Below are 26,234 nucleotides of genomic sequence, written 5' to 3' on the forward strand. Positions count from 1 at the left end.
AAATGCAGCACAGACAAGTGTGGAGTCTTGTATCTGGGAAAGAGCAACTCCATGCCCCAGAATAGGTTGGGGACTCCTGGGGGCCACTAACAACCAGGATAGGTTGTCCCCTTTCCCTCCTACTCTGTTCTGGTGAGGCCACATGTGGAACATTGTGCCAGTTCTGTGCCGCCCAGTTCAGGAAGGACCTCAAAGCACTGCTTGAAAGAATCCAGCACAGGGCCACAGAGATGCTGAAGGCAGTGGAACATTTCCCTTCTAAGGACAGGCTGAAGGAGCTGGAGCTTTTTAGCTTGGAGCAGAGGAGCCTAAGGGCTGCCCTCATTCACGTTTATAAGGATGTGCAGGGCAGTGTCAGGAGGATGGGGCAAGGCTCTGCTCAGTAATATCCAATGACAGGACAAGGGACAAAGGGTGCAGTCTGGGGCAGAGGAGGCTCCACGGGAACAGAAGGATAAACTTTTTCATTGTGGAGGTGCCAGAGCCCTGGAGCAGGCTGCCCAGAGAGGTTGTGGAGTCTCCTTCTCTGGAGGCATTCACAATCCACCTGGATGCATGTCTGTGTGACCTGCCCTGGGCGATCCTGCTCTGGCAGGAGTGCTGGACTGGATGATCTTTTGTGGTCTCTTCCAACCTGTGACATTCTGTGAAGGGCTCTCCAAACCTGGAGAGATCTGTGTCGTTGATGATGTGTCATGGTCTGGACAAGGGGATTGAGTCCAGCATCAGTAAGTTTGCAGATGACACCAAGCTAGGAGCAAGTGTTGATCTTTTGGAGGGTAGCAGAGCCCTGCAGAGGGACCTGGACAGGCTGAATGGGTGGGCAGAGGCCAAGGGGATGAGATTTAACAAGGACAAGTGCAGGGTTCTGCACTTTGGCCACAACAACCCCAAACAGCACTACAGGCTGGGGACTGAGTGGCTGAGAGCAGCCAGGCAGAGAGGAACCTGGGGGTACTGGTAGAGAGTAGCTGAAGATGAGCCAGCAGACTGCATGAGGCACTGGTTGATTCTGAGATTCTGTGATTGGTTTGAGATGTGCTGTTTTTGAAGGGCCTGTGTGGTGTCTCATCTTGTAAATACTCTGTGTCTTTCTCCTCCTGCCCTGACTTTTCTAACAGCTGAGGACAGACAGAAAGGAGCCTACATCCTGCTGCCTCCTGCCTCCATTTGGGCTTTGTCATGTGTCCAGTTCTTTACAACCTACTAATCTGTCACATTAGCCAAGCCATGTTTCCTCATCATAACCTTTTCTGCCATGGAGGGATAAGATCAGCTGAACCTTGATGTGTTGTCACTGTGAATGCTTCAGGCAGACACAGGCTATTTCTCTGATTAAAGTCGTGTGCACTGATTATCAGGAGGTGACAGATTATGTTACCTTCTTCTCCTTAGTGCAAACATTGCTCAAGCAGGAAAGTAGGAAGTCCGGGCTGAAGGCTATTCCTGGACAAACAAGCACCTCATTTGCAATCCTTACTCATTCCATCATTCTGCTTCTCATAAAATGGGCTTCCACAACACAGAGGAGTTAGCAGTCAACTCCAAAACCTTGACATGCAGGGAGGCATCTCTCAACCTGGAGCTAAGCAGTTTCTTCAGACAGCTACCAGCTGGGATGTTTGCAGCTCTTTTGCAATCGTGTCTCATACCCAGATGACAAAAAAAAGGCATCATTTGTGCAACGAGGGTGAGTTTTTCCACTTGCTTTTCATCTTTGGTGTGATAAATCTGCTGGTGAAACCCTTGAAGACCTTTTATCATATTGCCTGTGCAGAGGCTGGAGGTCAGGCTCATCACAAAGTGTTATCCTGCCCCCAACCCCCCTAACCCTGTCTTTGACTAGCAGAAACAATTGGAGGTAAAAGTGCACATTAGAAACAGTCTTTCTGTGTTAACAACAGTTTCTTCCCAGAGAGAGTGATTGGCATTGGAATGGGCTGCCCAGGGAGGTGGTGGAGTTGCCATCCCTGGAGGTGTTGAAGCAAAGCCTGGATGGGGCACTTAGTGCCTTGGTCTGGTTGATTGAGCAGGGCTGGATGCTAGGATGGAGTGGGTGATCTTGGAGGTCTCTTCCAACCTGCTTGATTCTGTGAAGGCTGGACCTCTTCTGAACAGCAGTACCTTCCCTTTTTGTGCTTTCTATCTGCCTCTGAAAGGGATGGCAACTGAAGAAAAACTCCTTTAAGAAGATGCTGTCAGGCTGGGACATGCTTTTTGTCCTCATCTTAGTTCTTAGTGGCTGACACTTCTCACTCCCTGATGACCTTACCACTCTTCACAGTATCCCAGTATCACCAAGGTTGGAAGAGACCTCACAGATCATCAAGTCCAACCCTTTACCACAGAGCTCAAGGCCAGACCATGGCACCAAGTGCCACGTCCAGTCCTGCCTTGAACAGCTCCAGGGACGGCGACTCCACCACCTCCCCGGGCAGCCCATTCCAGTGCCCAATGACTCTCACAGGGAAGAACTTTCTCCTCACCTCCAGCCTAAATCTCCCCTGGCACAGCCTGAGGCTGTGTCCTCTTGTTCTGGTGCTGGCCACCTGAGAGAAGAGAGCAACCTCCTCCTGGCCACAACCACCTCTCAGGTAGTTGTAGACAGCAATGAGGTCTCCCCTGAGCCTCCTCTTCTCCAGGCTAACCAATCCCAGCTCCCTCAGCCTCTCCTCCTCTTCCTGGTGAGATGGGACCTCTGAGGGCTGTGACTTAGCAAAAGGCAGTACACTCAAGGTAGAAGTTTGCAGTTATTGAAGCCTAGCCTTTTAGAATGAAAACTGAGCATGTAAAGGAATGAGTGTTGGAGAGGCTCTGACTGGGGAGACATCTGATGTGGTTTGGCCTCCCTGCCCGTTGCCCCTGTTGTCTCATCCTTCTTCCTCTGACTCCTCTCACTTTGGAAGTGGCTTTGGCATAAAAAAGGTTTCCTTTGAAGTGTTGTGGAAATCCCATTTCTAGGAGACCATGAGCAGCAAGTGTCCCAACTTCCTTTATCAGCTGGCTCGTTAGGATACAGCTCTGATGGCTGTGTGCCTCATCGCCTGGTGTAACAGGAAAACTTGCAGTGACTTCTATGGTTCAATTACTTTTGGCAGACTTTGGTTCCCTGTGTTGGACCCACACACTTGTATAAACAGAACTGGCTTCAAGCTGTGTTAAATATGATCACTTAGCTACAACAAAAAGCCCAAAACCCAAGAGAAGTAATGGCTGAGATTCCACTTCTTATAAACATGGGAAGGATGATTTGGAGGGGCAATCACACCCTGCTTGCTGGTATTTTTCCCCTTTTAGGCTCTTCAGCCCTTGCCTCTTTCCCTATTGTCATCCATCCCCTTTCTCTTTGCTAAAAGCACATTTTTTTCCCTGCTCTGAACCCCACAGAAATAGATTCTGCCTAAATTATGTCTTAACAAACACATGGAGACACATGACAACGGGAAACACAAAGCAAAAGATGAAATAGGACCCCAGCACTCCTTGGGGAGAGGGATACTGAATATTCAGTGAAATCCTCATCCTCTTGCTGCTGCCTAAAATCAGCTTGATATGGCTGGTGAGCATTCAAAAGTATGGTGTGGAAGGAGCACAGTCAGAAAAACAATGCAAAGAATTCCTTTGTTTTATGTTAATCATAGAATCAGTCAGGGTTGGAAGGGACCACAAGGATCATCTAGTTCCAACCCCACTGACATGGCCTACCCTAGATCAGGCTGGCCAGAGCCCCATCCAGCCTGGCCTTAAACACCTCCAGGGACTTTCCAAACACGTTAAAACCTCACCTTAGTACTGCTTTCAGTGTAGACAAGCAGGTCAACATGAGCAGATAAGCCAATAGCTGAGAGGGTTCTGGATGCAGGCTACTATTCTTGCTGCTTCCCAGTGATGATGGGGCAAAGGTAGGGACACATGTTTCTTTTCCAGCCTATGTGCCTGAAAGGTTATGGTAAACCTATGGAAACACTGCAAAATCTACCTGGAAAGGCAAGAGGCATCTTAGGTGTGCTTGATAGACATCCCACACCTCAACTGGGCCAGGCAGTTGAGCAAGAAAGCAGATGTTTGTGCAGCAAAAGCCATATTTTAGCAGATGTTGGAGTTTCATGGTGATTGATTGATTGTATGGAAGATATTAACTACTGAACAGCCACTAAAGGTTGTTTAAACTGAAAAAAAAAATGCAGAGAAATTCCCTGAAACATTCTGAGTAAGAATGATCAAAACCCAAAATACTTAAGGAGCCTTTCCAGGTGTTTGTACAACCTGGGTACGGATTCGACTGGAGCACTGTGGCCAGCAGGACAAGGGAGGTTCTTCTGCCCCTGTACTCAGCACTGGTCAGGCCACACCTTGAGTGCTGTGTCCAGTTCTGGGCCCCTCAATTCAAGAGAGATGTTGAGGTGCTGGAAGGTGTCCAGAGAAGGGCAACAAATCTGGTGAGGGGCCTGGAGCACAAACCCTATGAGGAGAGGCTGAGGGAGCTGGGGGTGTGCAGCCTGCAGCAGAGGAGGCTCAGGGCAGAGCTCATTGCTGTCTACAACTATCTGAAGGGAGGCTGTAGCCAGGTGGGGTTGGTCTCTTCTGCCAGGCAAGCAGCAACAGAACAGGGGGACATAGTCTGAAGTTGTGCCGGGGGAGGTCTAGGCTGGATGTTAGGAGGAAGTTGTTGGCAGAGAGAGTGATTGGCATTGGAATGGGCTGCCCAGGGTGGTGGTGGAGTCACTGTGCCTGGAGGTGTTGAAGCAAAGCCTGGCTGAGGCACTTAGTGCCATGGTCTGGTTGATGGCTAGGGCTGGGTGCTAGGTTGGACTGGATGATCTTGGAGGTCTCTTCCAACCTGTTTGATTCTATGATTCTATAATCCTCCATTATTGTCTCAGAGGATAAAAATGCTCCACATTTCATGGTCATATGGCTGAGTTCTTGAGAAGTCCAAAGGCTTCTTTTCTCTCTGCTCTCTTTTGCTCTCTTGCCAAAGAGGCCAGCGTGCGGTTAGTAAGAGATAAAGTGCACACTGCCATTGGTGGCACTGCTTTAGTTTACTTGGGCTTGGGAGACATGCATTTACTTAGGCAAGATCCAGATGCTGATGATTAGATGAAAGGGAAAACTACCAAAGACAATAGGATGAGACTAAATCTGTGGAGCCACCATGACAGATCTGCGTATCTGGATTGCCATCCTCCTAATGAGTAACAGGACCTGACACATGCTGCATTCACAGTGTCACAGTATCACCAGGGTTGGAAGAGACCTCATAGATCATCAAGTCCAACCGTTTGCCACAGAGCTCAAGGCCAGACCATGGCACCAAGTGCCACGTCCAATCCTGCCTTGAACAGCTCCAGGGACGGCGACTCCACCACCTCCCCGGGCAGCCCATTCCAGTGTCCAATGACTCTCTCAGGGAAGAACTTTCTCCTCACCTCCAGCCTAAATCTCCCCTGGCACAGCTTGAGGCTGTGTCCTCTCGTTCTGGTGCTGGCCACCTGAGAGAAGAGAGCAACCTCCTGGCCGCAACCTCCCCTCAGGTAGTTGTAGACAGCAATAAGGTCACCCCTGAGCCTCCTCCAGGCTAAACATTCACAGGACATCAGCCCACACCTTTGCTCACATCCTTTTTATACTCATGTAAAACAACACTGGGAGCTGCTTCCAGCCCTTTAGAAACGTTTTATGGCAACTGAGTCAGGGGATTTGGCAGGTTTTGCAGTTTGGAAGGCCACTGGAATGTTTTGCAGAAGCCATGCTAATGTCTTAATGATAGTGAGGTAAGAGCAATGCATTTTTCTACATTGCACTAAGTGATTATTTCTGATTTTTATTTGAACACTGAGATGTTCTTCGCTCTCTGAGAGGTCTTCTGTAGGTTTTTCTTTTCAAAGGATAGGTGCTTACTAAGGGTAATGCTGGAGGAGTCCATGGGGAGCCTTCCTACTCGTGTTTCCGTGGAGATGAATGGTTTGCTTTGATTTGGTAGAGCTGGGCTGCCCCTTTTTTGTTAGTGGCTTTGTTTAGAGAGGTTTGTTTGGAAATGATTGCAGAAATTTGTGGTCTTTTTACTTATAAAATCAGAAATAAAACTACTAAAAAGAGTATGTACTAGTTTTCTAATCCCAAACTTAGTTCTTCAGGGAAGCACCTCAGAGACAGTTTCTCCTGGTGGAGAGCTGCCTGGCAGAAAGAGACCTAGGGGTGTTGGTGGACAGCTGCCTGAACGTGAGCCAGCAGTGTGCCCAGGTGGCCAAGAAGGCCAACAGCATCCTGACCTGTATCAGAAATGATGTGACCAGCAGGAATAGGAAGGTGATCATGCCCCTGTACTCAGCACTCATGAGACCACACCGCCAGTTTGGGTCACCACAGTATAGGAGGGACAGTGAGGAGGTGGAATGGGTGCAGAGGAGGGCAACAAGGCTGGGGAGAGGTCTGGCAAACATGACCTGTGAGGAGTGGCTGAGGGAGCTGGGAGTGTTTAGTCTGGAGAAGAGGAAGCTGAGAAGGGACCTTATTGCCCTCTACAACTACCTAAAAGGAAGTTATAATGAGGCTGGAGCTGGTCTCTTCTCCCACATTACTAATGATAGGACAAGAGGAAATGGCCTCAAGTTGCATCAGGGGAGGTTTAGGTTGGCTGTTGGGAGGAAGTTCTTTCCTGAGCAGGTAGTCAGGCACTGGAACAGGCTGCCCAGGGAGGTGGTGGAGTCACCATCCCTGGAGGTGTTTAAGAGCAGAGTGGCTGTGGTGCTTGAGGCTGTGGTCTAGTGATGAAGGCTGCTGGGATGGAGGTTGGACTGGATGATGCTACTGGTCCTTCCCAAGCATAGCGATTGACAGTGATGAGATGTTGTGCTGAGGGATTTGGTTTAGTCAAGGACTTGTCAGTGTAAAACTAATGATTGGACTCGAGGAGCTTGAAGGGCTTTTCCAGTCTAAGAAATGCTGTGACTCTGTGATCCTGTAGGATAATTTGTGAGTTTAATGTAAGGTCAGGACAGAACAAGGGGACACAGTCTCAAGTTGTGCCAGGGGAAGTCTAGGCTGGGTGTTGGGGGGAAGTTCTTGCCAGAGAGGTTGGCATTGGAATGGGCTGCCCAGGGAGGTGGTGGAGTTGTCCTCCCTGGAGGTGTTCAAGAAAAGCCTGGCTGAGGCACTTAGTGCCATGGTCTGGTTGATTGGCTAGGGCTGGGTGCTAGGTTGGACTGGATGGTCTTGGAGGTCTCTTCCAACCTGGTTCATTCTAAGATTCCATGCAACACATCTCCCCACTCTGCCTTAAATAGTTAAATGTCAGTGTGAACCTCACTGTCCCAGTGATTCATGTGGCCTCGGTGGTTTTGGCACAAATAACACGATGCTTTTCCTATTAAATGTGCTCCCTAGCTTTTTTTGGTATGTGTGTTTTTTGGCAGCAAGCATTAACAATTCCTGACAAGTGGAATCTGTCACTGATGTTGCATTTCTCAGAAATGCTGAGATGAGAAGTGAAAGAACATGCAAATATAAAAGCACAAGGAGCTGGGTTTTTGCTGCCACTGTCTTGTGCTAAGGGTTATAGGAATGAATAGAATGACAGAACTGAATGGTAGAGTTGGTTTGGTTGGAAAAGCCCTTTAAGATCATCCAGTCCAACCATTCTCTAACTCTGGCTGGTGCTCAACCATGTCCCTCAGCACCACATCTCTGCCTCTACCACCAAGCATGGGGATTCAAATATACCTGGATCTTCCCCTAGGCAGGAGTAAAGCATGGAGTAACTCCATCAATGTTATCAGAGTACTACTGTGTTTAAAATCAGTGTGCTAGGAGTGTTGGTTTATTTACTCTGTGCTGAGATAAGGCATCTGAGGGCCTGTGTGCACAGGAGCTGGAGGATAACTTCCTGTCTGTAGAAGTCACCAGCTTCGTTGCCCTTCTCTGGACACATTCCAGCACCTCAACATCTCTCTTGAATTGAGGAGCCCAGAACTGGACACAGCACTCAAGGTGTGGCCTGAGCAGTGCTGAGTGCAGCAGCAGAATAACCTCCCTTGTCCTGCTGGCCACAGTGCTCCTGATGCAGGCCAGGATGCCATTGGCTCTCTTGGCCACCTGGGCACACTGCTGCCTCATCTTCAGCTACTCTCTGCCAGCACCCTCAGGTTCCTCTCTGTCTGGCTGCTCTTCAGCCACTCTGTCCCCAGCCTGCAGTGCTGCTTGGGGTTGTTGTGGCCAAAGTGCAGAACCCTGCACTTGGCCTTGTTCAATCTCATCCCATTGGCCTCTGCCCACCCATCCAGCCTGTCAAAGTCCTCTGCAGGGCTCTCCTACCCTCCAACAGCTCCACACCTGCTCCTAGCTTGGTGTCATCTGCAAACTTACTGATGCTGATCTCAATCCCCTCGTCCAGAACTAAGCACCACATCCAAATGATCCTTAAACACATCTTGGTTCAGTGACTCCACCACCTCCCTGGGCAGCTCATTCCAGTCCCTGACCACTCTCATCGTGAAAAACTTTTTCCTAATGTCCAATCTAAACCTCCCCAGTCTCAGCTTGAGGCCATCCCCCCTTGTTCTGTCTCCAGTTGCCTGTGACAAGAGACCAGCTCCAACCTCTCCACAGCATCCCTTCAGGTAGTTGTAGACAGCAATGAGGTCTCCCCTCAGCCTTTTTATGCCTCCTTTGAGCCTACTTTTTGCCTCTCCATTTCTCACAATGAGAGTGAGCAGCTGAACTAATTCTGGCACGGAATTTACCTGTCCCTTGTCATAAATTACCTCAGGAAATCTGGGGCAAAATCATTGAACCTGTATTGGAGGAATGCACTTTCTAAAGAGAAGTGAGCTTTGTGACTAAACTCAAGTACAGGGAGATTCTGGACTTCAGACTGGGACATTAGCAAGCAGAACAAAAAGCATTTGGGAGTAGCTGCAGGGTCACTGTGAAGTGGCAGCCAGCAGCCCTGAGGACTGCAGCACCTGGCTGGATTGCTTTACCAGTGCCTTGCTGGGCATCATGATGGGTGCTCCAGATCTGATAGCTGTGCAGCTGTAAGGTGAGGTGGCTCTTACTCAAGGAAAAGGAATCCTTCCTTTTGCACTGAATTGAGGCACTCTGCCACTGCTCACTCTACTCCTGGATGAAGGGAAAAGCCAGAAACCCACAGCAGAAAGGGGATGGCAGAGCTTTCTCAGCAGCCCACATCAGCTGGAGATGGAGCAAGAAGGAGCTACATTTCAGGCTGGATGTGCCATAGGCAGATGATTGCAACTTTGGGTTTGTTATGGGCACTGCAGATCCCTTCAGAGGACTTTTCCCATGTGCCTGAAGGAAAGAGGAGGCTTTTTAGGAATCTCTATTTTATGTCAATTGTCTCTTTGATGTAGTGGGGGTTGTTATTATTATGGGGGGGGGTTCTTCCCATTAAAGCATACAGAAGTGGTACATTTATGGTATTGGCACTAATACTGTATTCAAATGAATGTTTCTATTTTATTTAGAAGATGGTCCAAGCCAAAGGCAAAGTGCCCCAAATTAGCTTGAAAAAAAAAAAGAAAGAAAGAAACAATCCAAGCCAAAGGAAAAAACAAATATCCCCTGGATAAAACCCAGCTCTGAGAACAGAGAGGATTGGAGTATCTTCCTAACTGGCACCAGCTCCTGCACAGTGTTTGGCAGATCACTTAGGCCAGACTTCAGCTGTAGTGTTTGTGATTAAGGGCAGAGGCTCTGGTTTCCAAACAAGTTAATATATAATGGTGTTTTCACTGCTATTGGGGGGGAGGCAGTTCTTAAAAGTGCTGAAAGCGTTGAAGTTTTGGGGGGGGGATGGCAAAAACAAAGCAATGTGATTCATGACTAAAGAGAGGCATAAGAACAATGTTGAGATGCTGGAAGGTGTCCAGAGAAGGGTGACAAAGCTGGTGAGGGGCCTGGAGCACAGCCCTGTGAGGAGAGGCTGAGGGAGCTGGGGGTGTGCAGCCTGCAGAAGAGGAGGCTCAGGGGTGACCTCGTTGCTGTCTGCAGCTACCTGAAGGGAGGCTGTAGCCAGGTGGGGTTGGGCTCTGCTGCCAGGCAAGCAGCAACAGAATGTGGGGACACAGTCTCAAGCTGTGCTGGGGGAGGTATAGATTGGATGTTAGGAGGAAGTTGTTGTCAGAGAGAGTGATTGGCATTGGAATGGGCTGCCCAGGGAGGTGGTGGAGTCACTGTGCCTGGAGGTGTTGAAGCAAAGCCTGGCTGAGGCACTTAGTGCCATGGTCTGGTTGACTGGCTAGGGCTGGGTGCTAGGTTGGGCTGGATGATCTTGGAGGTCTCTTCCAACCTGGTTGATTCTGTGATTCGATGATGCAGAGACACAGACTTCAGTGTCTCTCTGTTTACAGAAAGTACCTAAAGGTCCTTCAGTGCCAAAAGCAAACAGGCACTTGAAAAGAAGGGAATGATTGCTGTTAAAAAGGCACAAAGCAGCCAAAAACCAATACCAGAAGGTTCATATTTTACCCTCTGCAAATAAATAACTTCTGTTGGTTATAAACACTAGAATTAGGGAGACAGTGCAAGTTACAGGGTCTGTTATTTACCTTCTTTGGGAGCTGAGTTGAAATTGATTGCTGCTTCAGAGCAGAAGTTTATAGAGGGGAAGCAAAGAGGTCCCCTGTGCCAGATGATTTTGATTGAACTCCAGCGACTGACTCCTAGCGGAGTCATTCTTCTGGGCTCTGGTTGCAAAGTGCCTGAGCACTAAGTTCATTTTTCCTGGAAAGTCACACTTCCTTCTGGATGTGAGGAGGAATGGATGGTTACTGAGGTGAAAATTCCTTTGTAATAAAAACACACTCAAGTAAAGACCTCTCCAAATAGACAGGGCTGCCAGAAGTGGGTATTTACTGTTAACCTTCATGGTAAGTTTCCAGAGCATCCTTTGCTGACTTTTCATACTGGGTTATTCTGAGGTGAAATTGAGTGTTCTGGTGCCTCCTCCAAGTAGACCAAGACATCTTTTTGTCCGTGCTAAACCCATTCCTGTTCAAAAGACCCCAACAGCAGATATTTTCAGCATACTGACAGCAGCTATACTGACAGCTTGAAGGAATGAGAACCAGTTGGGAAGGGGGTGCTGTAGCAGAGTTGTTTGCACTTGATGAGCTTGGAGGTCTTTGCCACCCTTTAATGATTACACAGAATCACAAGATATTAGGGACTGGAAGAGACCTCCATAAATATTCAAGTCCAGCTCCTGCCAGAGTAGGACCATAGCATCTAGCGCAGGTTGCACAGGTAGATACCCAGACAGGCCTTGAAAGTTGCCAGAGAGGGAGACTCCACAACCTCTCTGGGCAGCCTGCTCCAGTGCTCTGTGACTCTTACACTAAAGAAGTTCCTCCTCGTGTTGAGGTGGAACTTCCTGTGCTGTAGTTTACATCCATTACCCCTTGTCCTACCACAAGGCACAACTGAGCAGAGCCTGTCCCCTCCCTCCTGATCCCCAGCCCTCAGATATTTATAAGCATTGATTAGATCCCTTCTAAGTCTTCTCTTCACCACACCAAAAGGTCTCAGGTCTCTCAGCTTCTCCTCGCAGGCTCCAGCCCCTTCATCATCTTCATAGCCCTCCCTTGGACTCTCTCCAGTAGATCCCTGAGGCTCAGGGGTGACCTCATTGCTGTCTACAACTACGTGAAGGGAGGCTGTAGCCAGATGGGGATCAATCTCTTTTCCTAGGCAACCAGCAACAGAACAAGGGGTCACAGTCTGAAGTTGTGCCAGGGGAGGTCTAGGCTGGATGTTAGGAGGAAGTTCTTCATAGGGAGAGTGATTGGCATTGGAATGGGCTGCCCAGGGAGGTGATGGAATTGCTGTCCCTGGAGGTGTTGAAGCCAAGCCTGGCTGAGGCACTTAGTGCCATGGTCTGGTTGACTGGATAGGACTGGGTGCTAGGTTGGACTGGATGAGCTTGGAGGTCTCCTCCAACTTGGTTGAGTCTATGATTCTGTGATCTCTTCCTTACATGGTGCCATGGTCTGTCCTTGAGCTCTGTGGTAAAGGGTTGGACTTGATGATCTATGAGGTCTCTTCCAACCTTGGTGATACTGTGATACATATGGGGACATGTTTGCTGTGGCAGCCCTCAGCTGCAGACCAGAGCATGTGGGATTTGCAAGTTGCTCCCTGGCAAAATGTTCTTTTCCACATGAAGGTATGTTCTGGACAATGTGATAATTGCCCAAAGCAGTGTTTTTGAGGCACTGTCACAGAACCTAAAATGTATGTCAAGAGCTCAGTGACCCCTTCCCTTAGAGTTTTTAATTTGAAGCTGTGCTGACAGCACTGCTCCATTGATCAGCTGCATGGATCACTGAACTGTGGCCAAGCAGAGCACACTTTGGGAAACTGCTACCAGAGCTCATGATTTGCTACACTTAAGTGGTGCTCCCAGCAGGTCAGGGTGCTGGGTTGAGTTTTCAGAGCTCTGAATTCCTCTCTGGCTTGGCCATCTGTTTTTGTAGTCTCTTAGGCAATTGCTTTTTTTTTCCCCTTCACTTAGTTGTTGCTTTTTTTTTTTTACCTTAAAGAAAGATAATTGGTAAAAGAGTTGATGGGGCTGTGGAGAAACTGCAGTCCTCAAGTTCCACTCTGCTGGCTGAAGCTGTGCTTTTGTGCTCTGCCTTTGTTTCCATCAAGGGGAGATGCGAACCCTCCAGCCTGAAAGCTCTCAGGCTGGGAGGCTTCAGTGAGTGCTCTGCAGAGTAACTGGGTAAGAATTTTCCAAATAATAACCACACCTGCTGGCTTTGATCCAAGCCCCTTCCACCCCTGCTCTTTCATTACTTCAAAATATAGTCTCTCTGTGCCACGGAGCTGAGACCACTGCTTGGAATTTCATAATGAGCATTTCAGAGCTGTGCGTGTGGTTTGCTTGATGATGATGACAGTTTTCTCCTCTTGTTTTCCCTCTCCATACTCCTTTTGTTTCAGACTTGCAGGCTAAGCTGATACAGTGGGCTAGGGTTTCACTGTCCCCTGTGAAACATTTTTGGTCAGGGTCCTTGTGTCTGAAAAATTACACTAAAAAAATACCCCAAACTCTTATAGAATCATTAAGTTTGGAAGAGCCCTCTAAGATCATCAAGTCCAACCATCAACCCAACACCTCAGTGTCCCCAGAATGCCACATCCACAGGTTTCTTGAACACCTCTAGGGATGATGACTCCACCACCTCCCTGGGCAGCCTGTTCCAATGCCTGACCACTCTTGCAGGAAAGATATTTTTCCTGATCTCCAACCTGAACCTCCTCTGGCACAACTTGAGGCCATATCTTCTTGTCCTGTCTCTAGTTACTTGGGAGAAGAGACCAACCTGCTGTCCTGTCTCCTTTTAGGAAGTTGTAGAGAGCAATGAGGTCTCCTCTCAGCCTTCTCTTCCCCAGGCTGAACAACTCCAGCTCCTTCAGCTGCTCCTCAGAAGACTTTCTCTGGCCACTAGCCACGTATGGCCAGGCAGCACCTTGGCACAGGCAGCAAGCAGTTGCTTGCATCAGTGGGATGGATGAATTGATGTGGTTGAATTGCTTGCATCAGTGGCATGGATGAATTGATGTGGTTGAACGTTTTCCTTCTGAAGCATTTTTTCTTTCTCAGTGTAGGAGAGCAAAAGGTGAAATCCAAGCAATTTGAATTTATCTGTGCTGCATAGGATCATAGGATCTTTTCAGCTCAAAAAGACCTTTAAGATCATCTGGCTTGGCTTCCTCACTGCTCCTGGACTTAGCTAAAGCCGTTGTCCTACAGGCTGGTGCAAGCCAGGAGGGTAGCTGTGGGGGCCCAACGTGGCTTGTGACGGTCCTGCCAGGCCAAACACCTTCAGTTCGGCGTGGAGCATCATATGGTGAACTGGGGTGTCCCTCTGAGCCCACACCTCCTGCTTTGGCAGCAGCACAGCATCCTTCTGCTCTGTGTCAGGCTAATGAGGTGAGGGCCGAGCGCGCTGCCAGGATGGCTGTCAGCAGCTGACTCCTCGCCAGCCATCTGAGGCAGCCGGTCCAGGGGAGGCTGGAAACAAGAAAACCATCTACATGGTTCTGCCATCATCATCATCCTCCTCCTTTCTGGTATTTATTAGCATTTGCACATCTGGCCAAGCCATGCTGCAGTGTGTGCAGAGGCAGCTTCTGCCGGTGGGGGCTGTGGCCCTGGACACCTACAAAGTGGTGTAGAAATACGGTGAGAAAATGGAATATTGCTAAAGTTATTAACTTTGTAGTAAATTCTGTCTGCTTTTAAGCATTGTTTCTAGTTTTTTTCTAATACAGATGCTTGATTGATTCCTATTATCACAGTATCACAGTATCATCAGGGTTGGAAGAGACCTCACAGATCACCAAGTCCAACCCTTTACCACAGAGCTCAAGGCTAGACCATGGCACCAAGTGCCACGTCCAGTCCTGCCTTGAACAGCTCCAGGGACAGCGACTCCACCACCTCCCCGGGCAGCCCATTCCAGTGTCCAATGACTCTCTCAGGGAAGAACTTTCTCCTCACCTCCAGCCTAAATCTCCCCTGGCACAGCCTGAGGCTGTGTCCTCTTGTTCTGGTGCTGGCCACCTGAGAGAAGAGAGCAACCTCCTCCTGGCCACAACCACCCCTCAGGTAGTTGTAGACAGCAATAAGGTCCCCCCTGAGCCTCCTCTTCTCCAGGCTAACCAATCCCAGCTCCCTCAGCCTCTCCTCGTAGGGCTGTGCTCAAGGCCTCTCCCCAGCCTCGTCGCCCTTCTCTGGACACGCTCAAGCATCTCAGCATCCCTTTTAAACTGGGGGGCCCAGAACTGAACACAATACTCAAGGTGAGGTCTAACCAGTGCAGAGTACAGGGGCAGAATGACCTCCCTGCTCCTGCTGGCCACACCATTCCTGATGCAGGCCAGGATGCCACTGGCTCTCTTGGCCACCTGGGCACACTGCTGGCTCTATTTAGGGGTTAGGGATTTTTTAAGGTCTAAGGAAAACTTGTCTCTTCTTCCCAAAGTCCTTAAGGATTTGCCACCGCATCCAGGGCACATGGCTTGGATCCACAGTTTGGTTACAGAAGCCAAGGGCAAAAAATAGACAGCACTGTCAAAAAAGGATAAAATGAGGCAGATAATCTGGGGAGAGGCAGAGCTTGATGTGGGTTTTCAGATGTGCTAAAGGTTTAGATTTTCTCAGCAGCTGTTGATGCTGAGAGGGAATTGCCATGAATGGGAATTGTCAGACAGATGCAGTTTGGAGCTGAGGTTTCGTCCCAAACGTTCAGTGTTAGATGCCCAAGATGGATATATTTGGTCTGTAGGGCTGACTGGGTGTTGCAGCAGAGAAATGCTGGTGATGCCAGTTATGTGCATTTACAGAACTGCAGGACATGGCAGTTTTCCCCATAGGAAAACACCAAATATTGCTGTGCAGTGTTTTACACCTTGATAATTTCCTTCTTAGCTCTGAGGAAAGTGCATGGAGGAAGAAGAAGGGAAAGGAAGGCACAGAGCTAGGGGGAGGAAGCTCCAGTCCAGTTCTTTAGGACTGACTAAACTACAGACAAAGCGTTTTTGTCTGTCTTGATGAGGGACAGATCCTGTCAAATTAGAGGCCACTGTCACCCTGTTTGAGTTGCAAAAAGGGTTGTGCAGTCTAACAATGATCTGTAGCACTAAGAAAGACAGATGCAGCATTAGCTTCTGATCCAAGCAACCACCGTATTAATTGTCAAGTGAGCAGCAGCAGGAGCAGATGGTGAGATGAGGCAAGGATGCAAATGTTTGCCATTGATAGCTTTTACCTTTGTGTAATAGCTGTGGCTGATGCTGGGCTGAGCTGGTGGGGCCCGATGGCTGCCCAGCCACACCAGCTGGTCCCTCTCCCCAGCCTGGCTGCCCAGGGATGCTGCCCAGGGCTCATCTGCGCATGGCTGCAGGCGTGACAGGGCTGGTTTGTGCTTTGATGCAATAGGAGAACTTTTGTATAGAGTCAGCAGATTTTTGATAGTGACTGAGACCAACAGATGCAGCAGTCTGTGGTTTCCTAGTCAGGTCCTGAGTCTGTGAAAAACAAAGCACATCAACCCAGGGAAACATGCAAACTTGCTGTAAACTCACGTCCCTGCTGCTTTGTTGTTTGGAGGTTTCATTGGAGGGGAGTGCTGAGTTTTTGGCTTTGAGATCTCAGTGGGAGATGTTTGGCAGTGCATCTTCTTTGTTCCTCAGGGCTACAGGAGGAACTGGGAAGCTCCTTTTGGCAAAAATACTGCTAAACAAGCCACCCAGGACCTCATCCAGCAATATGAGGCATGAAATCGATGGCACATCCAACCCTTGTTGAGGCTCAGGTTGATCAGGATATTCCCTCAGAGGTCTGGTGAGAATGAATGTCACAGTATCACAGTATCACCAAGGTTGGAAGAGACCTCATAGATCATCAAGTCCAACCCTTTACCACAGAGCTCAAGGCCAGACCATGGCACCAAGTGCCACATCCAATCCTGCCTTGAACAGCTCCAGGGATGGTGACTCCACCACCTCCCCGGGCAGCCCATTCCAGTGTCCAATGACTCTCTCAGTGAAGAACTTTCTCCTCACCTCGAGGAGAAAGTTGCAGCCATCCTCCTAGATGTAAAAGGTGGCTTCCTTGCCCAGGTGATATTGCTGAAGTATGCTCAGACATAGCTGCATGATTTCAAATGGGGGTTTTGTTCTGGATCCAGTGGTCCATTTTTGTCTTCACAGTACCTATCAGCTGAGACAAGCAGGGAGTCTTGGGGAGAAAATGCTGAAGCTATGCATAAAGCACATTTGTTTTCTTCATTTCCTTGGCCAGGTATGAGGGTTTTAGATGCTGTAACAGTGAGGAGTCAGTGTTGCTTTTGCTGTTTAGCTCATTGGCAGCACATTTTGCAAGCAGTAAATCAGCTCACAGACCTCCAAAAAGACACCCAAACTTAGGGTGAGAGAGAGCCTCTGGTAACGGTAATGCATTGGACATCCTCTGAGCTCTGAAAGACTCTTGAGTGGAGTCATCATTTCTTGGTTTTAAATGTCACCTTTGTTAGAAAGGGCCAGCTGTAAGGGGGGGGAGGATGGAGCAGGCACAGCCAGTGCCTGTACTGGTGCCAGGGTACAGCTGCCCTGTTCTCCCATCCTCCTGATGCTGGCTGGAGGAACAACCAACCGACTGTTCATCTCCTTTGCTCCCGGTGCACAGCAAATGAAGTTGCTATCTTTTGAGATGTTAACTAAAGCATGGGGGTTATTTTTTTACAGCTCTGAACTCATCCTCTTGTGGTGGTCAGAAGGATTTGGACTTTGGTTGGTTCTTTTTTTTTTTTAACCCTGGGAAAAATGCTTGCAAGATCTGGCCTAAAGGTAGATAAAAACCCAGCTGCATGCCGAGAGACGGCGCAACTGTTAGGCAAGAGGGAATGTGAGGATTAGTGTTGAAGGGACTGCTGAAAGAAAGAGGGATTTCATGGGAGAGGGAGGTTTGCTTGGCAGGGAGAAAGGAGGTTGTTCCAAACATATGGGGCAGCCTAACCAGATGTAGGAAAACTGGATAATGTGCCTAAAACAGAAAGCAGCCAAGGGGAAGTGAAAACCGTGGAGGTAAGCTCTGCATGAGATCCTGTAGGTAAGGCTGTCTGGCAGAGCCTGGGCTCCGCAGAGGCGCAAGGGTGATCAGATAGAAGAGGAAAGGTGACTGGAGCAGCCTGAGAGAAGGGTGTTGGCAGCAGCTGACTGCTTTTTGTTAAAACATGTGTTTTCTGGTTTCGTGCTAAATTCAAAGCACATCTAGAATTAAGAGGAAATCTCCGTGGCACACAAGTTTTAGCTGCAGATCCCAGTTCGCAGTGAGTTGGTTGAGCGGCACTGAAACCGTGAGAACTACACCAGATAAGGACCTAAAGGGTTTTACTAAGCTGTTTGTTTGTTTCTGGTTTGTTGTGAGGGGAATTGGCTTCTTTATGTATTTCCTGGGGTGTGTTAGGAGGAGTGTGTCCAGCAGATCAAGAGAGGTTCTCCTCCTCCTCTACTCTGTCCTGGTGAGACCTCATCGTGAATACTGTGTTGAGTTTTGGGCTCCCCAGTTGCAGAGGGGCAGGGATCTGCTGGAGAGGGTCCAAGGGAGGGCTACGAGGATGATTATGGGACTGGAGGGCATGGCTGATGAGGAGAGGCTGAGGGACCTGGGGCTGCTTAGTCTGGAGAAGAGAAGACTGAGAGGGGATTGGATAAATGTTTGTAAGTATCTCAGGGCTGCCAGGAGAGAGAGGACAGGCTCTGCTCACTGCTCCCTGGGATAGAGCAAGGAGCAATGGGTGTAAATTGCAGCATAAGAGGTCCTGCCTCAACACAAGGGGGAACTTCTTTCCTGTAAGGGTCCCAGAGCACTGGCACAGGCTCCCCAGAGAGGTTGTGGAGTCTCCTTCCCTGGAGCCTTTCAAGGCCTGTCTGGATGTGTTCCTCTGTGATCTGTGCTAGATTGTGTGTTCCTGCTCTGGCAGGGGGGTTGGACTGGATGATCTCCTTGAGTCCCTTCCAGCCCCTAACATCCTGTGATCCTGTGAACTCTGTGTGGTTAGAGTCTAAAGATAGATGAGTGTTTATTTCGTTTGATGAAGGAAATTCGATTTCAAGTCCAAGTTTGTATTCAGGCAGATCATACATTAAAAAGAATGCAGAAACAGTAGTTAAATAAAGTCAGGATTTGATTTCTTTTTTTTCCTAGGCAAAGATCCCTGCTAGAGTTCTGTAGTCTAGAGAAACACCTCAGCAAGCAAAACTATCTGCTGTAGTCCACTTCAGTGTCCAGCCTTGCACCTCGTCTTTCATCACAAGTCTGCAGAATAGCTGTTGGCAGCATAAGAAAGATGGAGATTTCTTTGAAAGCTTGCAAAGTATCCAGTAGTGAATGTTTCAGGGGTCTGGATGTGCCTTTTGAAGGCTGCTATAAAGAAAGAACTTCACATTTTATGGCCTGGAGGATGTGTCTGAGGGTACAAACTAATTAACTGGGAAGCCTTTTGGGTGATATTTTATAGAATCATAGAAATTGTCAGGGTTGGAAGGGACCACAAGGATCAGCCAGTTCCAAACCCCCTGCCATGGGCAGGGACACCCTACCCTAGAGCAGGATGCCCACAGCCTCATCCAGCCTGGCCTTAAACACTTCCAGCCATGAGGCCTCAACCACCTCCCTGAGCAACCCATTCCAGCCTCTCACCACTCTCATGCTCAACAACTTCCTCCTCACCTCCAGCCTGAATCTCCTCATCTCCAGCTTTGCTCCATTCCTATTTATCATGATGCTGGGATTTTATGAAATTTCCATTGCATTTATGTCTTTCTGCAGGAGAGAGTCAGCTTGCATAGCAGGAGAAGGTGCTGGGTTTAGGCCAACTATTGATGTGTCCTCCAGAGTTTTTGAATGAGGCAAAGGATTGCAGCAGGGAAAAGATCCTCTCATGTTTTGAGTGGTTTCACACTGCCTTAGAGCACTGGATCTTCTGTCTTAGAATCACAGACCCACTGAGGTTGGAAAAGACCTTTAAGATCATCAAGTCCAACTATAACCCAGCTACCATGACCACTAAACCATACATCTACAGCTTCTTGAACAGTTCCAGGGATGGTGGTTTCTGGATAAAATGCAGCTTTGTCTCATTCCTGGCTTTAAATTAGCTGCAAACTGCAAGCTTAGAGCACCAGATTCAGAGAGTACAAACTCTTGTTGGATTGCACTGTCCATATGGCTGACCTGATCAGACTCAGGGCTTCTTTAATGCTTGTAGATTTGGTATTTGACATGGATAATAAACCAGCACTGCTCAGGCCACACCTTGAGTGCTGTGTCCAGTTCTGGGCTCCTCAATTCAAGAGAGATGTTGAGGTGCTGGAAGGTGTCCAGAGAAGGGCGACAACGCTGGTGAGGGGCCTGGAGCATAAACCCTATGAGGAGAGGCTGAGGGAGCTGGGGGTGTGCAGTCTGGAGAAGATGAGGCTCAAGGCAGACCTTATTGCTGTCTACAACTCCCTGAAGGGAGGCTGTAGCCAGGTGGGGTTGGTCTCTTCTGCCAGGCAAGCAGCAACAGAACAAGGGGACACAGTCTCAAGTTGTGCCAGGGGAGGTCTAGGCTGGATGTTAGGAGGAAGTTGTTGGCAGAGAGAGTGATTGGCATTGGAATGGGCTGCCCAGGGAGGTGGTGGAGTCACCATGCCTGGAGGTGTTGAAGCAAAGCCTGGCTGAGGCACTTAGTGCCATGGTCTGGTTGCTTGGCTAGGGCTGGGTGCTAGGTTGGACTGGATGAGCTTGGAGGTCTCTTCCAATCAGGTTGATTCTATGATTCTATACTTACACTGCTGAATGCAAAATAAAAGACCAGGTCACAACCTGCAGTTATTACCACTGCCCTATTTGTAGTTCTTTGCCATTATTTTGCTATTCTCTTTCTCCATTCCATTAAGCTCATTAGTTTGCTGTCTCACATTTCTGCTGGAGATGTAATTATTCATAACTTGGAGAGAAATCCTAACCTAAAAAGGAATCTGTGTGCAGCTGAGGACCCGAGCGAAGGGCTCACAAGAGGCACTGCAGCGCTTGGCTGTCTCTTTACACCCCCAGGTTTATCTGCTGCTGTGTGTCTCAGCCTTAGCTGAGCCCCATCCCCTCCTGGGACTCGGGAGTCTGGGCAGACTTTGACCTCCTACCACAGATTTTTACTGTCTCCTTTTTGCATCATGAGGGGAGTGCTTTTCTTTTGTGGAATCGGAGCTGCTTTATTAATGTAGTGGCTCCTTATCTTTTGTGGTTTGGAGTAATGGAGGAGCTGAGCAAGCTGAGCAGGAGCCAGCAAGCAAGCCCTGGAATGTCTTGTCTTGACAAGATGATGTCAGCTGATACATTTGGGGATGGTTAAATCCAAGAAAGCTCCACTTTTTGCCCTGGTAGGGTAGTGGGAGTCTGAAAACTCAACCTGAGTGACAACAGCGAGCACAGGCAAGAGGATGAGAGTCTGGGCCAGGCTGCTGGGCTCACAGCTGGGTGTCAGATCCATGTTCATTTGCTGGACAAGGTGTTATGTTTATATATATCCCCCATTTATTTGGGGAACAAAAGAGACCTCCTGTGGAAAATACACTCCTAGAGAAAACCTTCAACTACTTGGTAAAGTCCACTGTGAGTTTCTGCAGTGAGCTGTCAGCATTTCTTCATTACTTTTGGCTAGCATGAGTGCAGTAAATGTCTACAACACAATTTCCTTCCTTCCTTCCTTCCTTCCTTCCTTCCTTCCTTCCTTCCTTCCTTCCTTCCTTCCTTCCTTCCTTCCTTCCTTCCTTCCTTCCTTCCTTCCTTCCTTCCTTCCTTCCTTCCTTCCTTCCTTCCTCTTCCTCCCTCTCTCCCTTCCTTCTCCTTCCATCTTTCCTCTTCCTTCCCTCCTTCCTTCCCTCCTTCCTTCCCTCCTTCCTTCCTTCCTTCCTTCCTTCCTTCCTTCCTTCCTTCCTTCCTTCCTTCCTTCCTTCCTTCCTTCCTTCCTTCCTTCCTTCCTTCCTCTCTCCCTTCCTCTCTCCCTTCCTTCTCCTTCCATCTTTCCTCTTCCTTCCTCCATTCCTTCCTTCCTTCTTTCCTTCCTTCTTTTCCTCCTGCCTTTCCCTTCCTCCCTCCCTTCCTCCCTCCCTTCCTTCCTTCTCCTTCCTTCCTTCCTTCCTTCCTTCCTTCCTTCCTTCCTTCCTTCCTTCCTTCCTTCCTTCCTTCCTTCCTTCCTTCCTTCCTTCCCTCCTTCCTTCCCTCCTTCCTTCCCTCCTTCCTTCCCTCCTTCCTTCCCTCCTTCCTTCCCTCCTTCCTTCCCTCCTTCCTTCCTTCCTTCCTTCCTTCCTTCCTTCCTTCCTTCCTTCCTTCCTTCCTTCCTTCCTTCCCTCCCTCCTTCCTTCCCTCCTTCCTTCCCTCCTTCCTTCCCTCCTTCCTTCCTTCCTTCCTTCCTTCCCTCCTTCCTTCCTTCCTTCCTTCCTTCCTTCCTTCCTTCCTTCCTTCCTTCCTTCCTTCCTTCCTTCCTTCCTTCCTTCCTTCCTTCCTTCCTTCCTTCCTTCCTTCCTTCCTTCTCTATGACTCTGTGAAGCTGCTTGGAAGGAGTCATTGCCTCCCAAAGCCTGTGGCAGTGCTTAAGCACTGGTCTGGACTCTAAAAGCCAAACCTCTTTATCCACCTACCTTAGGCTAATGGCTTACACTGCTGTGTCGCTGTCACTCTTTGCCTGGCTGTAGCTGACTGAGTAGGATATTTGGCAGCTTGTTTCTTGTCCAAACATTCCTTGCTGCTTTCCCACCTCTCGTTTTATCACCCAAGTATTGCAACGGCAGCATTTGGAGCTCTGATAGCTTTTGGGGAAAGGCAGTTTTGTAAAAGCCAATTGCTTGGAAAAGCAGAGGGAAGAAATAAAAAGAGGGATACATGTGAGTTGTAGCTGGAATAATCCCTTGACACCCCTTGAGGCTGAGCATAAATATGTATGAGACAGGAGGAGTTTTTAATGGGTGTGTTTTGCTTCTCTTGCCCCAAGCTGTCTGGAAAGAGAGTTTGTGACAGTCTGAGGAGCTCCAAGTTTTGAACAAAAGGTGTTTGTTACAAGTTTGAGAGAGTTAAAACACTTTGATGGCAATCCTTGTGTGTCTTTTACTCAATCCATGCTAATCCTTCGTTTTAGGGCTTCACCTGCTCTTCAGGATTCACCTCCCTCTCACCCCTGGGTACCACTCCTTCCTGTCATGCCCTGTATCCCCAAGGCATGGTCACCTCCAGTGTTGGGAGCATGCTTTTAGCACTCTACACTGGCAGAGTTTGTCACTCCCTCTGCACTGTTACTGCTAAGAGAGCAAGGAAGGGCCAGTGCAAGAGAAAGCTCTCCTAGTGCCATGTCCAATCTTTTCACTCTGTCCCTCGAGATGACTTTTCATTTCCTGCTGGATGGGATTCTGCTACACTTTACAAAGATGTACTTTAGTTTCCAGGAGCATATTGGGAGAAGGGAAAAAAAAATGTTTCTTTGTGCTAAATACATTGCCTCTGCCTGCTTTCAGATGTCCTGCATATCTGTGTGAAACTCTTTCCCCAGATGATGAGAATGCAGTCGTGAAAAGACCTTCATTAATTAAGAGTTTGTAACTGCAATAGAGAGTTGAGCAGGAGCAGGAGCGAGTCAGAGTCATCCTGTGTGCTTCTCTTCATACAGCTTTTTGTCTCCTCGTGGTTCTCTAGTCTTCCTACTGTCTCTGCTAGCTCTGTCTTTACCAAAACCAGCCTTGCTTTCCCCAGCACTGTTCTGTTTTGAGTTTCAAACCAGTATTTGGTTTTTGTTATTTTCTCATGACACTGCAGCCAGTCACCATAAAATTACTGCTGTGTTCTGCTTGTCTGAGGTCCCCAGCAGGGTCATTTCCTAGGTGTATACAAATATATCTCAAATGGTTACTATGCTACATAGACATTAGAATCATAGCATGAACCAGGTTGGAAGAGACCTCCAAGATCATCCAGTCCAACCTAGCACCCAGCCCTGTCCAGTCAACCAGACCATGGCACTAAGTGCCTCAGCCAGGCTTTGCTTCAACACCTCCAGGGACGGTGCCTCCACCACCTCCCTGGGCAGCCCATTCCAATGCCAATCACTCTCTCTGACAACAACTTCCTCCTAATATCCAGCCTAGACCTCCCCTGGCACAACTTGAGACTGTGCCCCTTGTTCTGTTGCTGCTTGTCTGGGAGAAGAGCCCAACCCCACCTGGCTACAGCCTCCCTTCAGGTAGTTGCAGACAGCAATGAGCTCTGCCCTGAGCCTCCTCTTCTGCAGGCTGCACACCCCCAGCTCCCTCAGACTCTCCTTGCAGGACTCTATCCTCTGCCCATCCATCCAGCCTGGCAAGGTCCCTCTGCAGCACTCTCCTACCTCCAACAGATCCACACCTGCTCCTAGCTTGGTGTCATCTGCAAACTTACTGGTGCTGGACTCAATCCCCTCATATTGATCATCAATAAAGATATTGAACAGGACTGGGATAACGACATCCAAAGCTAAGGAGGATGACACTTTCCATAGAAATGGGTAGAAACATGAAGTTCTCACTTGGGGGTTGATTCAGAACTGGGTTCTCCAGTGTTGCTTGGGTACCCACGTGGAAGTGAGGCTCTTTCAGCAGGGAGGGTTTGTATATTTGAAGAAGTTTTTTTGCACTGGATCTCTGTAGGCTCCAATCAGAGTTAGAAACAGAATACACTTTGATCAGTCAGCCAAGCAGCCATCACCAGCTTTAACCTTTTTGTCTGAAGATCAAGTCCCAAAGTATCATACTGCTAGCAGAATATGAAGGCTTAGAACTGCAAACAGCTCTTCACACTCCTGTGTTGAGGGCTTCAGAGCTGCACACACATGCTACTACTACCTGAAGGGAGGCTGTAGCCAGGTGGGGGTTGGTCTCTTCTGCAACCAGCAGGCAACCAGCAATAGAACAAGGGGACACCGTCTCAAGTTGTGCCAGGGCAGGTCTAGGCTGGATGTTAGGAGGAAGTTGTTGGCAGAGAGAGTGATTGGCATTGGAATGGGCTGCCCGGGGAGGTGGTGGAGTCACTGTGCCTGGAGGTGTTGAAGCAAAGCCTGGCTGAGGCACTTAGTGCCATGGTCTGGTTGACTGGCTAGGGCTGGGTGCTAGGTTGGACTGGATGATCTTGGAGTTCTCTTCCAACCTGCTTGATTCTATGATTCTATGGTCTAGATGAGTGGCTAGGGCTGGGTGCTAGGTTGCACTGGATGATCTTGGAGGTCTCTTCCCACATGGTTGATGCTCTGATTCTTTAGGTAAGTACAGGTCTCTCCAGTGGCAGAGTCACTAGATAGGCAGAGTAACAGATGGCTGGATAGAGTAGCAGTCTTTGGCCTGTACTGTAGAGCAAGTCAGATTAGGTCATTTCTTCTAGTGGATCTCATGGACATGGTCTGTTCTGGCCTTCAACATCTGTAATCCATAAACTAAACAGAGAACAGAAGACGTAAGCCCAGAAGAATTTGATTCACCAATGTGCAAGGGACTAATCAAGAGGGTCTTCTAAAACTGTGAAGCACAATTCAAATTCATATTTCTGAGTTAGGTTCAGGTAGGTTCATAGGCAGGTCTGTTGTTTGTTTTAATGTCTAAGCATACAGTTGGCTGCCTGTGGAGGTGGTGGAGTCACTGTCCCTGGAGGTGTTGAAAAGGAGACTGGGTGAGGCACTTAGTGCCATGGTCTGGTTGACTGGCTAGGGCTGGTGCTAGGTTGGACTGGATGATCTTGGAGGTCTCTTCCAACCTCGGTGATCTCAAAGGTCCTTTCCAACCTGGTTGATTGTGTGAATCTGTGATTCTCTACCTGTACTGACACTAGAAAAGCAAGCCTGGAAGTGCATTTGCTTTGTCTGGAGCTTCTGTTGTATGGACAACTCAATAATCAATACAAATACTTCTTGTCATCCTTCCTGTGCTTGCATTTCTAGAGCTGGGTGCTAGGTTGGACTGGCTGATCTTGGAGGTCTCTTCCAACCTGGTTGATCAATTCTATGATTCTAGTCACCCAGGACACACTTCTGAGTCATTTGTGGTATGACAAGGTTAAGATTGACCAAAAATCAATCTGAGCCTTTTTTTAATGAGCTCAGCCATGTCTTCTGGGTGAAGCAGCCTTGAAATTGTGCAGGATAAAGCACTGCTCCTGTGATTTCTTTTCTTTTTTAAGATCATTTGGAAGTGAAAACTTTCTGTTCTTTTCAGAAATGGTTAGAGGCTCCTTCCCATAACTGTAGATGCTGAAGAATTGCATCATCATGCTCTTTCAATCCCATTTGGTTTTAGTTCTGGCTTGGAACAAAACCTGATGTGATGTAATTGCCTTCCTCCGATGGTTTTTACCTTGGTGTATTCCGTTGCTGGCTTCTGCACATACATTTTATGTGCAGTCATTTGAAAAGCTGGAAAGCTCTGGAGAGCCAATCTTGGAAGCCCTTCTGGATATATCATTGTTTTTTTATTTGTGCATGGCAATTGCAGCAGCCCATTAGGGGCCTATAATTCCTACTGAGCATAGAGTGGACTTCTCATCATTTCATGTGGAATGTGGTTCTGCTCCTCGCTCCAGCTGAAATCTGCTTACTGTTGTGATTGCCATCCCTGGGCTCCACCCTGCCTTTCACCACCTGCCACTTACCAGG

The 26,234-nt window shown here is 48.5% G+C and overlaps 1 protein-coding gene across 4 annotated transcripts in view; it reads left to right on the forward strand.

The window, feature by feature from the left end:
• AFAP1 (actin filament associated protein 1) overlaps positions 1-26,234 on the forward strand; it is a 125,798-nt gene that overhangs the window by 22,474 nt on the left and 77,090 nt on the right. The gene's annotated exons all lie outside the window — the stretch shown is intronic.

The sequence above is a fragment of the Pogoniulus pusillus genome, chromosome 11 (assembly GCF_015220805.1).
Source record: "Pogoniulus pusillus isolate bPogPus1 chromosome 11, bPogPus1.pri, whole genome shotgun sequence".
NCBI classification, from domain to species: Eukaryota; Metazoa; Chordata; class Aves; order Piciformes; family Lybiidae; genus Pogoniulus; species Pogoniulus pusillus.